Here is a 17,265-nt window from a genome sequence, read left to right as displayed (position 1 = left end):
TCAAATATTATTGAAAGCAGCAGTATCAATGGTCTACACAATAAGCTTCAGTTTGGTGATCTCCTTTTCCAGATTGTTATCCTTTGTCACACACTGCATCTGCAGCTTTCAAATGGCATATCCCACAGGCACCAACTTAAAGCATCTCTCAACTAGTCCACCCAGCTGGATAGAATCTATACACTTTCTCCAATTTGCCATTCCTGTGTCATCATCCCAAGACTTGATATCCAGGGGAATGGAAGGCAATGATGAACCCTGACTTTTTGGTCTTCTCTGTTTAATGCTGTATCCACTCCTCCTGAAGCTACCTCCTTGTCTTTTTCTTCATCATCACTTCCAAGCAGGTTGATATCCTCCTCCTCATCCTCTGCTAGTGTGGCCACCAGGGATATGGTTTGAAGTTCCACCTTCTGTATAGGGGAGACATACTAGGTCTGTGGAGCCAGAGAGCATTAGAAGGGAGATCATTTCTTCAGCCCAGTTTGCAGGTGGGTGGTGGTGAGTTACAGGTCATCAAGCACTCTCCACGTTGGCAGTTCTGGTAGCTCATTGTGGTTCTCACTGGAGCAGGCAGTTACACAGGGAATGTCACACCATGTCAAATAACCTGGAATCATCAGAAAGCTCAGTTGGGAAGGCATTGTGCTGACCTCTCTACTTCCTTTATCCCAATAATATCATTTAAGTCAAGAACAATGTCTTCCTTAAACTCATTAGCACCAAGCATGATGCCTCATATAAATTAAGCATTCAACAAAATGTTTGTTAGTGATCATCACCATAATAACAGAAACAATGCTAACTAAATATAACACTCTGAGGTTTACAGAGAGAGCACTTTACAATTATCTCATTTTATCCTCACAACAACATTATAAGGCAGGTGGTTATCCCCAGTTTATAGATAAAGAAATTGAGGTTGAAAGAGGTTAAGTAACTTGCCCAGGGTCACACAGAAGTGTTTGAGGCAGGATTTGAACCCAAGTCTTCCTAATTCCAGGTCCACTGTGACACCTAGGTGCCATTTTTTTTTTTGGTTAAAATTTTAAATTCATTTTGCTCCAAACCTGGCAACAATTTTTGAAAAAAAGGAATGTCAGCATACCACATTGAATGTCAAATTCCAATGGTTTGGAAGATTTAGAGCCTGAGGAATTTTAGAGATCATTTAATACAAATCCCTCATTTTATAGATGAAGAAACTGAATCCTAGAGGAATGAAGTCACTTGCTCACAGTCATATTAGCTAGTAAGTGACAGAACTGGTATTCCAAATCTAGTTACCTGACTGAAAGTCCAATGGTTAGTTTCATTTTATAAATTTTGCAAAATAAATAAATGTGGAATCTATTGCTACATGTTGAACCTATGATGTCCTGGTACTTGTTTGCATATTAAACTCACATTTATACACAAATGTTTGATTTCTCTGTAGATGTAAGAGGAGGAGAGATATCATTTCCCCCTTTTCCAGCTCAGTTGATGTAGACACAGGATATAGTCATTCATGCTGAAATACTTAGGTATTATCTTTTTGTTAACATGGATCACTTTCTGAGGTTAGAACACCTTTCTGTGTCAGAGAAGAAAGCAATTTAATTGATTGAGGAAACAAATAGTTAAACCATGCAGAATTAGGGGAAGTTCTAGGCTAGATTGTAGAGTGAAAATCCAGTAGATGATTTTTTTCTTTCCTTTGAACTGATTCTCATCCCATCATTGGCTGTTTCACTGAATCCTGCTTGATCAGTGGAGAGGCTCTAAATCTAGCAGTCAGCAGAAAGCAGAGCCATATACTCCAGCAAAATATGGATACAAAGAGACAAATCACCTGAGACAGGACAGCTTCAAAGATCATGACCTCCAGCAGCAGAGAAGAGAGACACCTATGGAATCAAGAGGTAGTGAGCCTAGTAATTGAGAGCTAGACCACAGAGAATATTTTGCCAGGAGAGCATAGACTTTGCCAGGAGATCATGGAAGTTCTGGAGTTTTGAGTTGGGGGCTCATGTATTTCCTACATTTTTGCTTCACTACTCTTGTACTTTAAGGTGTTATCTACTCTTTCCATGGACACTGCCTTTATTTGTGGGATAAAGCTACCTAGACTTCTGGGAAGTATGTTTACTGCTACTGTTTTATTATGCATTTGCTAAAAACTAATTGTTTCTGCTGGCTGATTGTTAATGGGAAGCACACTGATAGGGGCTTGCGAGCTATAATATTAAATGTGCAAACCCACAGGATTAACCCTAGAACCCTAAAGCAGTTATTCTCTGGGAATCCAATCTGTGAATGTGAGTACAAGTTGGGGAGGTAGTTCCTAGAGGGTGTGCTACAGTAGTAATAAGGAAATGTTTCATATGTATGGATAAGAAATAACAACTTGAAGTAGAAGTCCTAGACCAGAGCCTAGACCAGGTTTTAAGAGGCTTTCTGGATGCTTGACATCAAACAAATCATTTAGCCATGCTGGGTCTCAGTTTTCTCATCTCTGAAATGGGGACAATCATACTTGCAGTACATACATACCACATAGGGTTATTCTGAGGAACAAGTGACATGGTATATTTAAAGTGTTTTCCAAACCCTAAAGCATTCTCTAAATGTTAGCCATTAATATTATGTAAAGAATGAGAGACATAGCTGGCTAATTTGAGTGCTGCATCAGCATTGATGAAATATTTAAAGTACATGCAGCATGTTGGGTAGATCCTGTGTAGAGGATTTGTGGACAGACATGGAGAACCATTATCTAAGATGAGGATATGTATGCGTTTCTGAAGGGAGTAACAACACTAAGATTAGAGATCCATTGTGATATATGGACAAGATGGAGGTTAATTTTGAAATTAGAAGGGAAAGCCAGTTGGAGGTAGTGTTGGTGGCAGGAATGGAGGATTTGGGGGTGTTGGCCTCAGCCTTCTTGGTGGAATGTGAGGCCAGGCAATCTGCTGTAAGTGTGGGTTGTGGGGTGAGTTTGGTGCTTGTAGGAAAGAAGAAGAGGTATGCAACAGGCTTTGTGGGGAACAGGTAAGGGATTAGTAAAGGTAAAACATAAGTTTTATTGATTAGTTTCAAGGGTCCAGCTGAGGTTATGTGCCATAGAATAAGAAAAGAACTGACTCCTTCAAACTAGGAGTGGGAGTAGACATTGTTGCATTGGTTAATTATCCTGTTACAGGAATGTGGTGGTGTTCACTCCTTGGTTCTCAGGACCAGGAAAAACGGAAGCAGGACTGGAAAGCCTAGAAGAGCCCAGAGAGGAAAATTATCAGCTTCATCCTGGATGAACAACAGGACCATGGGTAGATGCTTCCTATCTAAGAATATTTTCAAAGTGCAGAGATGAAGGGGATGGAGGCCTAAGAACTTTTTTTGCAAGGATTGTGGTGTAATGCTTTCACTCTACAGCTGCCCCTTCTCAGTGATTAAGATGTAAAAGAAGCTTTGAACTGGGTCTGAAAGAAAAGAAGTGATGTAGTGCAGAGAGAATGGTGGATGAAGATCAGAGGGACAGAGATGCATTGACATGGAATGGAGGTGTGGCTCCTTGCAGGGCTGGCTGCTGATTATGCTTATGTTGCTCCATGACGGATTACTGGAAGCCAGACAAAGTCAGAGGTCTGTATGGCAACCAGATCTCCAAGATGGGAAAGGACCAATCATCCTGACTTCTAGTTTGCATTGGATCCCATCTCCCAGTTCTGTGCTGAAAATGAACTGAGACCCTAGCTACAAAGTGCCTGTGTCTGCACATAGTGATCTAAGGAAAATTTAAGTATTCCCTTGGGAATAATGTTGCATTTTTTTTTTTGGAGGGAGGAGGGCAGGGCAATTGGGTGGGGTTAAGTGACTTGCCTAAGGTCACATGGCTAGCAAATGTTAAGTGTCTGAGGCTGGATTTGAATTCAGGTCCTCCTGACTTCAGGACCAGTGCTCTATTCACTGTGCCTCCTAGCTGCCTGCTCTAGGGAGGACTCATATTATAAAATTCCTGGAGCTTCTGAATGTAGATTGATCTTGTGCCTGGGTGGGACTTTTGGGTTTTAGGTAAGTAGTGGCCACTGGAAAATATTTATTGTTTATTATTATGCATTATCTCTTCGTTATTAAGTAGTTTCTTTACCTATTGATTTTCTACTAAGAATAAAACTGCTGTATTCAGCATTCTAGTATGTGCATCTAACATGGGGAAGCAAACTCCATTAGGCCAAGGTTACTGATAGCATCCATTAAAATTCAGCACTTCAAAGTTAGCCATGAGAGGGGACTCAGAGCAAAGTTCTAATTGAACCACAAATCCACATGCCCTTGTAGTACTGACCTGTAGTGAGGGAGAAAGCTGAAGGACAGAAGAGCTTACACTCCCTAGTAACCATAGAGAGCTTGATACCTCTGAGCTAGGTATGCCCCAGTGAGTGTCAGTGCCATCTGGTGGTTAAAATAATAGCTCTTAATGACAAAATTCTTTGAGGTCTTTCAAAACCCTTTTTCCACAGAAACTTGTGGGCAAGCCTGTGAGGTCAATAGTATAAATATTCCTGTTGTATAGATTAGTAAACTGATACTCTATAAGGTTAAGGACTTGCCTGCAGTTACGCAGCTAGTAAGTGATGGAGTCAGGATTTGAACCCTGGGCTTCTGACATCAGGTCTTTTTTCACTAGATTAAGCTGTTCAGTGAAGGGAGTGTCTCTAAGTGAGCTCCTGGGATGCTCCAGGGAGAGATGTGGGACATATTTGGGGAATGATAGATAATTCTTTCCATGGTATTAGACATGATGGTGCTTAGTTATTGTAAATTGTCTTTATTGAACCTTAACAACAGTAGCTCTGAAATGGAAACAGAATAGGAAGAAAGTGTGTCAGAAACAGGGAGAGGAATACAGGAAAGAGGTTAGTCATCTCAGTGAAAAAGAATGAACTGTATGATATGCATGGAATATAGTGTTCATGAGAGTACAAGTTTATATAATAAACAATTGTTTCAAACTCTCGTCCTCTTCCTGTTTTCTCTCCTGTTATATGCCAGGGAACACACCTGAGCAACAGGTCTGCTCTAGTCATTGAGACTGATTAGTTCACTTGAAGGAGTCTTGGGATAGTGAGTCAGGGGTCAAAGAATTCCATGTGTGACCTAGTTTAACCGCCCTGGATGCATGAGCTGAGAACAGAGGCTAAGGTTAATGATGCCAAGTTTGGCTTAGAGAAGGGATGATTAAAAGAGAACACACTGGCTATCTTCAAAATTTCAAAGATATGTCATGTAGAAGAGGTTTTACTTGGTGTTGCTTCATACAGTAGAACTAAGATCAATGGCGTAAAGTTACATGGAGGAAGATTTTGGCTCTATATGAGAAAGAATGGTCTCACACATGACTGTCTGACACTGGAGTGGACCTGAACCAGGTTGGTTGCAGTGGGAATGGAAAGAAGGGGAAAGAGATATTTCTGAGATTTAAAAAATGATTGGATTGAGGGATAGAGATGAAGCTAGGAATTTGAAGCTAGGAAAAAATTAAAGATGGCTCTGCTCTTACAAATCTGAGGAATTGGAAGAATAGATGTGCCAATTTACAGAAATAGAGAATTTAGGGGGAAGTGAAAAGGGATAAGTGTGTATGTAGATGACAAATTTTAGACATTTTGAGGTGGAGGTGGTGGCAGGACATGCAGGTGAAGATATCCAGCAAGTATTTGGAATTACTGAACTAGAGCTGGGGAGGGGGGGGAGAGAGAGAGAGAGAGAGAGAGAGAGAGAGAGAGAGAGAGAGAGAGAGAGAGAGAGAGAGAGAGACAGAGAGAGAGAGACAGAGAGAGACAGAGAGAGACAGAGAGAGAGAGACAGAGAGAGACAGAGAGAGAGAGAGAGACAGAGAGAGAGAGAGACAGAGAGAGAGAGACAGAGAGAGAGAGACAGAGAGACAGAGAGAGAGACAGAGAGAGAAGACACAGCAAGCTTATACTTTGGGGAATACCCACACTTAAGATATGGACAGATGATGGAGGAAATAAGAAAAAAGGAGTCATCAGAGAGGTAGAAAGAGTGTAAAGATGCAGGCCACAAGAAGGGGGAAGTATTTCACCACAGAGAAGTTAAGGGGAATGAGGACAGCAAAAAGCCCATAGAAATTCATAAGATCTTAGGTCTAGTGCTTGAGGGGACATTAGAAGACACCTAGTCTAGGGGTGGTTTGGTGGTATTGTGAATAGAGCACTGGCCCTGGAGTCAGGAGGACCTGAGTTCAAATCTGGCCTCAGATACTTAACATGAAACTAGCTATGTGACCTTGGGCAAGTCACTTAACCCCAATTGCTCTCCAAAAAACAAATAGAAGACACCTAGTCTAATGCCCTCATTTTACAATTGAAGAAACTGAGGGCTAGAGCAAAGTCACATGGAGCATATATGGTAGAGCCAGGATTCAAATTCAAGTCCCATGACTGTAAATTCAGTGTTCCAAGGTGGATACTCTTTCCCATGCTTCATCGCTTGCCTGTGTTACAGAGGAGAGAGTCCTGTGTGGGTATGGGTTAGTTTCTTGTGCAGGTTACAGATGGCCTCTGAGGTCCTTTCCAGTGATGAGATTTTCTGAGGTCTTTTGTGACCCTGGAGGAAGCTATTTTAGTAGTAGTAGTAGAAACAGTAATCAGATTGTGGGGAAATAAGGAGTGAATGAGGAGGAGAAGGGGTGTAAAGATCGAGGCGAAGAGCAGGGTAAGAATAATGCGTTGAATGCTGGATGTGGAATGGAATGAGCCCTGAGCCATAATTCAGAAAGTCTGGATTCTATTCCCAGTACTATTCTTCTATGACTTCTTTGAGTCTTGGCTTGCTCATTTGTAAAATGGATCAAATCATAGATGTTATGGCTCAAAAAGAAAAATAAAATAAAAGTTTTGTATATTTATTAGGACTTTGAAGACTATTTGCTATATACCCACAAAACCCACAGTGTTTTTTTTTTTTTTAATTGCGATCACTGTTACTATGGTAAGTAAAGTAAGAGGCAAAATCATCTCCTTTAAGTGAGGGTCAATTAGATGAGACTGAGGGTTTTTGTGGTGAAAGGATGTTGTACAGGAAGTACAAAAGAGACTGAATGAAAGGTGTATATTAGGATTACCAGTCAACAGCAAGGGCCCAGGGGAATTTGGATGGCTTGAATTTATAATGGATCAAGTCTGTTCGATTCTAAATATTTTCCTAGCAACATTCTGTAACCCAGTAGTGGGAAGGGGGGGAGGTCTGTGCTCGTAATAGGAGGTTGAGGGATTGGTGCAGTCTTCACAGAAGAATGTTAGCGGGGTGATGGAATCTAGGGAAATTATGAGGACTTCTTTGGTCTAAAAGGCTATACTTTAGACAAAGAGGGTGGTGGGATTGATGGTCTAAGCAAAGTGGGAGTGATTCACTGGATCATAGTCTTGTAGATTTTGAAGTAGAAAGGGTTTTAAATGTCATGCTTCTGTTATATACATCCTCTGTCCACTCAAGTAGGCACTCCCCTAGTTCAGACCCTCATCATTTCACACCCATACTGTTGCAATAGCCTTCTGTTTGGTCTCCTTATTTCAAGTTTATCCCCACATCATACTATCCTTCACATAGCTGCCAAAGTGGTTCTCCAAAGATGGAGGTCTGATCATTTCATCCTTCTACTCAATAAATTCCAGTGGTTCCCTAGGATCAACTAGGGATAACTATAACCCTTAGGGTTAGCTCTGAATTCTTCTGTTCGTCACAATTTGATCCCTTCCTACTTTTCCAGTCTCCTGACACATCACTCCTCTTCATGCACTCTACAGGTCATCTGTCCTTGCTTTCTGGCTCTTCTCCACATCTGCTGCTCTAGCTCCCATCTATGCATTTTTTTTTTTTTTGCTTTTTGGAGGGCAATTGAGGTTAAGTGACTTGCCCAAGGTCACACAGCTAGTTTTTGTGTTAAGTGTCTGAGGCCTTGCATTGGCTGTCCCCCTATCTGGAAGGCACTCTCTCCTCACCTCCATCTCTTGGAATTCCTGATTTTCTTCAAGATTCAGCTTGTGTCACCTTCTACATGAAACCTTTCCTAATCCTCCCAATTGTTAGTGCCCTTCATCCTCATTTTACTATCCTGTATTTTATTTTATTTCATTGTTTAACTCAAATCAAGAATTTATTAAATGCCTGCTACATGCAAGGCACTGTACTTGGCAACGGGGACACACTGGAACAAAAACAAGTTTTTGCCCTTGAGCTTACATTCTACTATGCGGAAAAGGAAAGATTTACAACAACATGAATATATATAAGTATATACAAAGGAATTGGGGTAGAGTCCAACAACTGGGGAGACCAGGAAAAGACTCCTGTAGATGTTTCATGGGAGCTGTACCTTTAAGATTTAGGGATTCCAAGAGGTAAAGGTGAGGAGGATGAGCATTCTAGGCACAGGGATAAGGTACAGAAACAGGAAATGTAACACCCAGCAAATAGGCCAGTTGGGGATGAAACCTAAGAGTGCATAAAAAGTAATGGGAAATATGCCTGAAAAAAAAAAAAGGCTGGAGGGGTGGCCAGGTGGCTCAGCGAGTAAGAGCACCGGCTCCAGTGTTGGGACAACCTGGAGATCGAATCCCGGTCTCAGACACTCAGCACCACACCCAGAAATAACTGGCCATGTAACCTTGAGCAAGTTACTTAACCCTGATTGCTTAAAAAAAAAAAAGGGCTGGAGCCAGAGTATAGAGATTTAAGTCCCAGATAGAGGAGTTTGTATTTTAGTCTGTTCTAGAATACACTATAATCCTCACAAAAACTACAGGAATACCAGGATTAAATAAAATGTTTCCTCTGAGTTTGTTACTTTAAAAAAATTGCCTCATATTTGTTTAACTATGTTTTAAGTACATTCTGTCAGAGTGTAATCTTCTTTAGGGCAAGTCTCATTTTTGCCTTTATATACCCAGTACTTAGCACCTTCTATGGCATATAGTAGGCACTTAATAAATGCTTCTTGAATTTATTGATTTAGTTCAACCTCATTTTGTGGAAGAGGAACTGATTCTCATTAAGATTAAGTAACTTGCCCAAGCTCACACAGGTACTAAGCAAGGGAAAATGAAAAAGCAGGCCCTTTGATAGCAAATACTCTCTATGCTGAAAAGTTCAGATGATGGTGGAGAAGAGTTTTACTAGAGTCTAGGGAACCCAAGCATGCTAGGGTGATAGGCAAGCACCCTTGGCAATCAGACAGAGGCAAAACCAACTTCAAGAATTTGGAGAAGGAGCAGTGCCATATAATGACAGGTTAATAATAATAAATAAGGCTAGGGTTTTCCTGTTTTGGTCTATAGCTGATATGCCACCAAGGAGGGCAAGAGACTGTTCTGTTAGGGTATTAGACAGCTCTTCAACCTAGAAGTTCACATTGCTGAGTAGGAGGCAACACTGATAGTGGAAAGAATGAATGAAAGATAGACTATGAGACAGGAGGCCTGGGCTCTAATCTTTTCATCCGTCCATATGATTTTATTTAAGCCCCTAACCTCTCTGAGCCTCAACTTCCTCTTCTGCAAAATAAGAATAAAGATATTTACCCTTCCTGCCACACAGAGTAGTTGTGAGGATCCAATGACATAATGTAAATCAAAGGAATGTGAAAATTGTTAAATGTTTTACAAATGTAAATCATACTTGTCACAACATGAGATAATATAGAGAAGAAATTACTTAGGATTATGGATCTAGAGATAGAAGGGTTCTTTGTGATCATCTGGTCCCATCTGCTTATTTTATAGTTGAAGGAACTTGGTCCTAGAGACATTAAATGACTTGTCCAAAGTAAGAGGCAGAATCAGAATTTGAACCCAGCTCAGATGGCACAGTGTATGGAACCCCCAGCCTGGAGTCAGGAAGACTCATTTTCCTGAGTTCTAATCTGGCCTCAGACACTAACTAGCTGTGTGACAATGGGCAAGTCACTTCACCCTGTTTGCCTCAGTTTCCTCATCTATAAAATGAGTTGGAGAAGGAAATGAAAAATCCTTCCAGTATCTTTGCCAAGAAAACCCCAAATGGGCTTATGAAGAGTCAGACAAGTCTGAAAATGACTGAAACTCTGACTCCAAATCCAGCACTATTTCCACTAGACCATATTGTCTAATATATGTCTCTCCTACTGCTCTGCCCCCCCTGTAAAAGATAGGAATCAGTTACTCAAGTTATGCAGGAAGTTGGAAAGGGTTCAACATACTCAGGACTCGTGTTTCCATTTTATCACCCACAACTAAATAGACTCAAAATAGAATTGGGGGTGGTGGGGGGAAGAAAAATGCACATTGGCTTAAATACTGGATTGGTGTATGAAAAATTCAAGGCTAAACTTTCCATTGATTTCCACAAGAGGGCAATGATGCTACATGAAAACAAAGTTGTCCCAGTGTTTATCTGCCAGACATATAATATATATTATATACATATTATATATGCACACCTATACACGCATATCCCTAAAACAATCTTATTAGAAGTAACATATTATTAATCAGATGTAGTTGAGTCATAGATCACAGTAGAAGAGACCTTAAAAGCTATCTAATCCAAATGCCTCATTTTATAGGAAATTGAAATTTAAGGAGGGTCAGTAAATTGTCCAAGGTCATACAGTTCTAAGGTTCTAAATGTCAAAGAGGAATCGAACCCATGTTCTATAATTCCAGGGTTAACGGCTCTCTCATTCATAGTCAACATTGGTCTTGTAAACCTTATTTTCCAGATTATTTAAGTCAGAATACTAGTATTTTCTTTCACTTCACCTTAAGGTGACAATATTATTTTAAATCAATAATACAATTCATATCATATTACAATATAATATCAAGGGAATGCTCAGATTGTTTGGTTGGTAGTACTGGAATTTTGCTGTGTAGAGTATTGTTCTAAATGACTAGACTATTGGCTAGGGTTCTTGGATGTTCAGCTTATCTAAAAACAGAAGTAGAAACTGGTGCAAATCAGAGTGAAAAGTGAGGTGGAAGGGGGTGTACAATGATCTGAGAAAGTTGGTCTGAAGGCAAGAAGCTACTAACTTTATCTTTGCCTTTGCCTTTTGATTTTGTATTAGCATTCAAATTTCTGGGGTGCCAGCTCAGCTTCACCCCCTCCCCCACTATGTACCTTAAGTGATAGAATCAGCAAAAGTGTTGGGCCAGGGTGGGTTCTCACATGCCATAACACTGGCATTGCTGCTTCTATTGATATCCTGAACATGGGATCCTGGACAACTGCCAAGCAGAGGGTTTGAGAAAAATGGAACTCAAAATGGTAAGGAGGTAGACATTCTGGGGCTACAGAGCATGTGCTGTCCATCTCCCCCACCCCAAATGCAGATGCAGTGACACCTGGTCAGTGGAGAATGGCTCAGAACACAGAGTAAATTTTTTTGCTATGTTTTTATCCACCATTAGACTGAAATCACTGTGAATCAAAATAGTCTCTTAGTAAGGAGGGATTGTTAAATGTGGGGCTGAGGAGGAAAATTTTTCACACTTTTATTTTACCACAGCTCAAGAAGGATATTAATTAACTAGAGAGGTCCAGAGATGGGCCCCCAGGGTGTTAAAAGGTCTTTAGACCTACACTATCAAGATTGGTAGAAGGAACTGAGGACTTTTATTCTGGAGAAGAGAAGATTCAGGGAGGACATAAGTAGCTGACTTTAAAAACTTGAAAGACTGTCGTGTGAAAAAGGAACTACCCATGTTTCCCCGATAATAAGACCTATCCCGAAAATAAGCCCTCCCCTTACTGTGTAAGATTCCTCTAAAATAAGCCCTCCCCCGGAAATAAGCCCTATTGAGATTGCTACTGTAGTGAAGGTGATCCCCTGTGCTACACGCTACATTACGGTACCCTCTGTATGCACCGTCGTCCTCCTCCCCCTGTGAAACGCACGCCGCGCTCTGAGCTGCATCCAATCAGAGCTGCAGCAGTGAGCATGTCATCCTGTTCTTCCCCAGTGATTCGCTTGCTGGTACATTTTTTTGTTCACATTTACCTGTTTATTAAAATTGCTGTCAATGTTCATTAAAATAAGCCCTCCCCTGAAAATAAGCCCTCTGGTGTTTTTCTGTCCAAAAAAATAATAAGACAGTGTCTTATTATCGGGGAAACACGGTAGATCAGTTCTGTTTGGACCCAGAGGAAAGAGTTAGGAGGCATGGATGGAAATTATGAAGTAGTAAATTTAGACGATATCAGGAAAAATTCCTGAACTATTAGAGCTGTTCAAAAGTGAAGGGGCAGCTGCATGGCAAAGTGGTTAGAGTTCTTAGCCTGGAGTCAGGAAAGCTCATCTTCCTGAGTTCAAATCTGGCCTCGTGCACTTACTACCTGTGAGATTCAGGGCAAGTCACTTAACCGTGTTTGCTTCAGTTGCTTTATCTGTAAAATAAACTGGAGGAGGAAATGGCGAACTGCTTTAGTATATCTTTGCCAAGAAAACCTCAAAGGGGGTCATGAAGAGTCATATATGACTGAAATGACTGAACAACAATCCAAAGTGAAACTGATTGTCTTGGAAGGTAGTAAAGTCTTCAAGAAGTAGAAAGTAGAAGTAGATGGAGTTAGGCTGTGGAGGTAAAGGCTGGATGACCCTATCATGTGTGTTACAAGTGGAATTCTTGTTTAGGTATGGGCCGAACTAGATGGCTGCTTAGGTCCTTAACAACTCTAGTCAGTGGCATTCTACTTAGCAACTCTTTGGGCTAATTCTTAAGAAACCAAATGGGGTCTGTGGACTTTTTTGAGAAACACTGTTGTATCTTGAACTACAGTTTTGACCCAGCTTCCAAACAAGTCTGGGAGATCTAGAGATTTTCCAAAACTGGTACTTTCAGGATTATGATAATTTTTCCAAAGATGCTCTTCTAATCAAAAGTATGTGGCATTCTGAGTTCTTCATTTTGATACATAAGTACATAATTTCTTTTTTAGTTTCACAGAGCCGAGCAGTGCACCTCAATAGGTGGTTCAGAGAATAGAAAAAAAAAAATCCTTAACCTTTTGTTTTGTTTTGGAGAAAGATATTTTATGGGGAGCATCAGAATATCGATTATGGGAAAATTCTTAGCTTTATAATGTCTAGTACCAGGGTAGTCATTAGGTTAACAATATATTTTAAAATTTTTATTTTTATTTTCATTTCCAGATTCTCTCCTTCCCTTTATCCTCTCTGCCACCCATTGAGAAGGCAAGAAATAATATACCCATTAGACATATGAAGTCACTTAGCAGTACTCTTAAACATAAAAAGCTCACAATTATACCTAGAAAGAGGACAGCGCTGGATTACTTCTCCTGGGCCCTATTCAGTTCATGTGGCATGCAGGTAAGTAGATTTCCTAGTCTCTGCAGAGAAAGCCTACAAAGCCAGGCCTCTACTACTTGGCTCAGCTCTGTGTCAGTGGACCAGGGCAGCAAGTCATATACAATGGTATTACTCAGTTTTGCTCCTGTGCCTCTGGAGAACTACTTGAGTCACAGCAACTGCATATCCAGTCAGAGCCAGCCTTATGCAAAATGAGAAGATATTGGGAATATGACTTCACACTGTCCCCCAGGTATAACTAGGCAGCTGTGTGGCTTAATTGATAGTGTAGGACATGAAATCAGGAAGATCCGAGTTCAAATTTGACCTCAGATGCTTAGAAACTGTGTGACTGGAAACAAATGGGAATAACTATAGTAGCTAGGCTATTGAAAGGATAAAATGAGATAATAAATGTAAAGCACTTTGCAAACCTTACAGAGTTATATAAATGCTAGCTGTTAGATACCCCAGGGTTTCCTATTGTGCCTCTTCAGTAGGGTTGGTTATGCCTTGAACTACTGCTGACCTTTCCCTATCCTTTTCCCTATCCTTCATATTTAGCTGAACCCTTAGCCTAAAAAAACCTTCCTCCCCATTCCCCAATCCCCAGCTATGCTAATTGCTCCTGGTTAGGACAAATCTACAAGTCTGATAAAAATCAATTTGATCTCAAGTGTTAATGGATGAAAATTTAAAGTGTTACTATAACCATATATGTCCCTCAGGGTTCTGTCCTGTGCTTTCTTCACTTCTCCTTCTATACCACTCCACTTCTTATCAGCTCTCGTGGATTTAATGACCATCTCTATTCTGATGATTCTCAAAAATCTACTATATCCTGCCTCAAGCTCTCTGCTAACCTTCAATCTTATATCTCCAGCTGCCTTTCAGACATTTTGAACTGGATGTCTAGTAGACATTTTAAACTCAATACATCCAAAACAAAGTTAATTATCTCCCCCTCCCCCCCACCCCGCCCCTTCATTATTACTGTGAAGGGCAACACTCTCCTCCTAGTCCTTCAGGCTTGGAACTCAGGAATCATCCTGTACTCTTCACCACATCTCTTACCACCGCCATATGTAAGCTGTTGCCAAGGCCTGCTGACTTCACCTTTGTAACATCTCTCTAATATGTCTCCTTCTCTCCTCTGATATTGCCACTATTCTAGTGCAGGCCCTTATCATCTCACTCCTGGATTATTGCAATAACCTTCTGGTGGATCTGCCTGCCTTAAGTCTCTCCCCACTCCAATCCATCTTTTATTCATCCCCCAACGTGATTTTTCCTCATTTGAAGGTTCAGTCATGTAAATTCTCTATCCCCTAACCTCTACCTGTACATACTCAAACTCTGGTGGCTTCCTATTGCTTCCATGATCAAATACAAAATGATCTGTTTGGTATTCAAAGACCTTTGTTAACCTCTCTCTCTCCTACCTTAACAATCGTATTATACCTTACTCTGTACCATGTACTCTCCCCTCCAGTGACCCTGGCCTTCTGACTATTCCACAAACAAGACACCCCATCCCTGGGCTCTAGGCCTTTTCTCTGCTCCAACTACTAACCTTTAAGTCCTAACTAAAACCCCACCTTCCACAGGAAGGCTTCCCCAATCCCCAATCCCTCTTGATTCCAGTGCCTTCCCTTTGTTAATTACTTCATATTTGTACTGCATATAGCTTGTTTGTACCTATTTGTTTGCATGTTATCTCCCTCATTAGATTGAGGGCAGGGGCTATCTTTTTCCTCTTTTTGTATCCCCAGAACTTAGCACAGTGTCTGGCACATAGTAGATACTTAAGAAATGTCTGTTGATTGATTCATCATTCCTTCTAAATATAATTTGTATTTTAACAGCTGTTGGTTGTACTGCTTTAAACCAAAGGGCTTAAAATGGGAATTTCCAGCACTGTGTCATGCTGAGGGTGGGGAGGAATGAGCCCTTCATGGTGCCTTGCTAATCCTAATAATTATAGCCAGCATTTATAGAGTGCTTTATGGTTTACAGAGAACTTCACTTAAGTTATCTCGTTTGATCCTTACAAGAACTCTGTGAGGAGGGTGCTATTATCACTCCCACTTTGCAAATGAGGAAGCTGGAGCTGAGAGAAAGTACCTTGTCCAGGGTCACCCGGGCACTCAGTAGCTCCGTGTTCAGCAAGGACTTAATCTCCTTCAATACTTCAAAAACCTGTGATTTTGTTGCTAGGGGTACTTCCTTTACTGCTGGAGGTTACAACCTTTCCATGACTACTAGGTAAAAGAGATCCTGTGACTGAAAAATTCTCCACTCTCTGGCCACCTGGGTGATGAACTTGGCTAGGCTGGTGCCAGGGTGACAAAGAGTCCATGACTGAGCTCCTGGGTATTCAGAGCCTTTCTAACTTGACTTCACCTGCTAGGGCTTGTGCTCTATCGGGATAGTATTGGCTACTCAAGCTCTGCATCAGAAGGAGGAGGCATTGGAGGAGAGCTTTAACTGGGGGAAGCCTGTCAAGTGGGCTGAAATATCAGGGTATGGAGGAGTTGGCTTTGAGTGAGAGTTAGGGTGACGCATGAACTGTACTTGGAACTGGGAAGGCTCCTGGCAGATTCATCATGTCACATCTTCTCCACTGGCACTGGCTCTTTCCAAGTTCATACCAAGGCTTCATAGAGACCAGTGTGGCTGAACAGCCAAGGGCAGAGACTTTCCAGTCATATAACGAGCAGCAAGACATCTCCAAATATTTCATAAACCCACAGAGGGCTTTTCCTGCTCTCAGACTTGGGGGTACAAGAACCAGGTAGAATAATTCCTCCATTTCTTTTCAAAAGCCAGGAATTTATTTTATGGTTGACATAAAGCAGAAGACCTAGCCTCCTGTTCTTTGGTCATAATTTTCCTCTGTAACCAACAAATCAATAATCTGATTTTGTCCTATGACTGCAACTTCAGAATAAGACTGTGTAATGTTCCTGTGAAGCACATAAAGCCCACCTAGTCTTAATTTGTAAATCAGTTTCTTTTTCCTTTTCCCTTTGATATCTAACAGATGATCTAGATGTAATTATACATAGAAAAAAATATCTTTGGAAGCATTAAGAATGAATAGTTGATCACTGAGGTTAATTTAGGAGAATGGTCATTGAAAATTTGACATTTCTTATCTTTTGGGGAGAAAATTTCCCTAGCAACTTTTAGTTGTGTGTGCATGTGTAGTAAAGATTTAACCAGACTCACCAATCTTTTCTCTCTCTTTTTTTATAAACCAGCATAAAGTAGAATTTATTTACATAATGCAATGATCCATGAAGGTTACCATAACATCAAGGCACCATATTAACCGCTTGAGTGGAATTCATTAGAAATTAACTACCACTTAAATTAATTTTCCCACATTCACAAGGCTGTAATGGCGGAAAAAGGAACCGTCCATCAGCAAGTACTGACAGGAGAGCTGTCACTGCTTTTATTTATAGGTGAATATATTAACCCATGGAGCAGTCGCTCTGCACCAAATCTGAAGCCTGTGTACTTGTAAATGCTGCTTTAAAAGGTTTTTATATATTTTTTATTAATAAGTAATCTAGCTTCAGTTAAACAGGAATATATTCTTCTTAATACTCTGACCAGTGACTGTATTCTATTACTTTGGTGATTTTGGCTCACAAATTGGAAGGATTCCTTCCTCCCTCCTTCCTTTCCTCCTTCTCTTCCTTCCTTCTTTCTTTTCTTCTTTCCTCCCTCCTTTCCCTTGAAAAAAATTCAAATATTTGCATGAATACAAATTGGCAGGAGCTATTATGCCCTCCTTAAGATACAGTGGATCCCTTTTCTAACCCGAGTATCTGGACATATGAGTAGTAATGTCTTAAATTCATATAACACTTTGAGGTTTACAAGTTGCTTTCTTCACA

The 17,265-nt window shown here is 40.7% G+C and overlaps 1 pseudogene; it reads right to left on the bottom strand.

The window, feature by feature from the left end:
• Positions 1-3,595, bottom strand: LOC138153343 (elongation factor 1-delta pseudogene; annotated as a pseudogene).
• Between the last annotated feature and the right edge of the window lie 13,670 nt (positions 3,596-17,265).

The sequence above is a fragment of the Petaurus breviceps genome, unplaced genomic scaffold, assembly GCF_028583685.1.
Source record: "Petaurus breviceps papuanus isolate PSGF00001 unplaced genomic scaffold, PetGlider_PUasm1.0 151, whole genome shotgun sequence".
Classification (NCBI taxonomy): Eukaryota; Metazoa; Chordata; class Mammalia; order Diprotodontia; family Petauridae; genus Petaurus; species Petaurus breviceps.
Note: the sequence above shows the minus strand (reverse complement) of the source record. Positions and strands in the feature narration are given on the sequence as shown.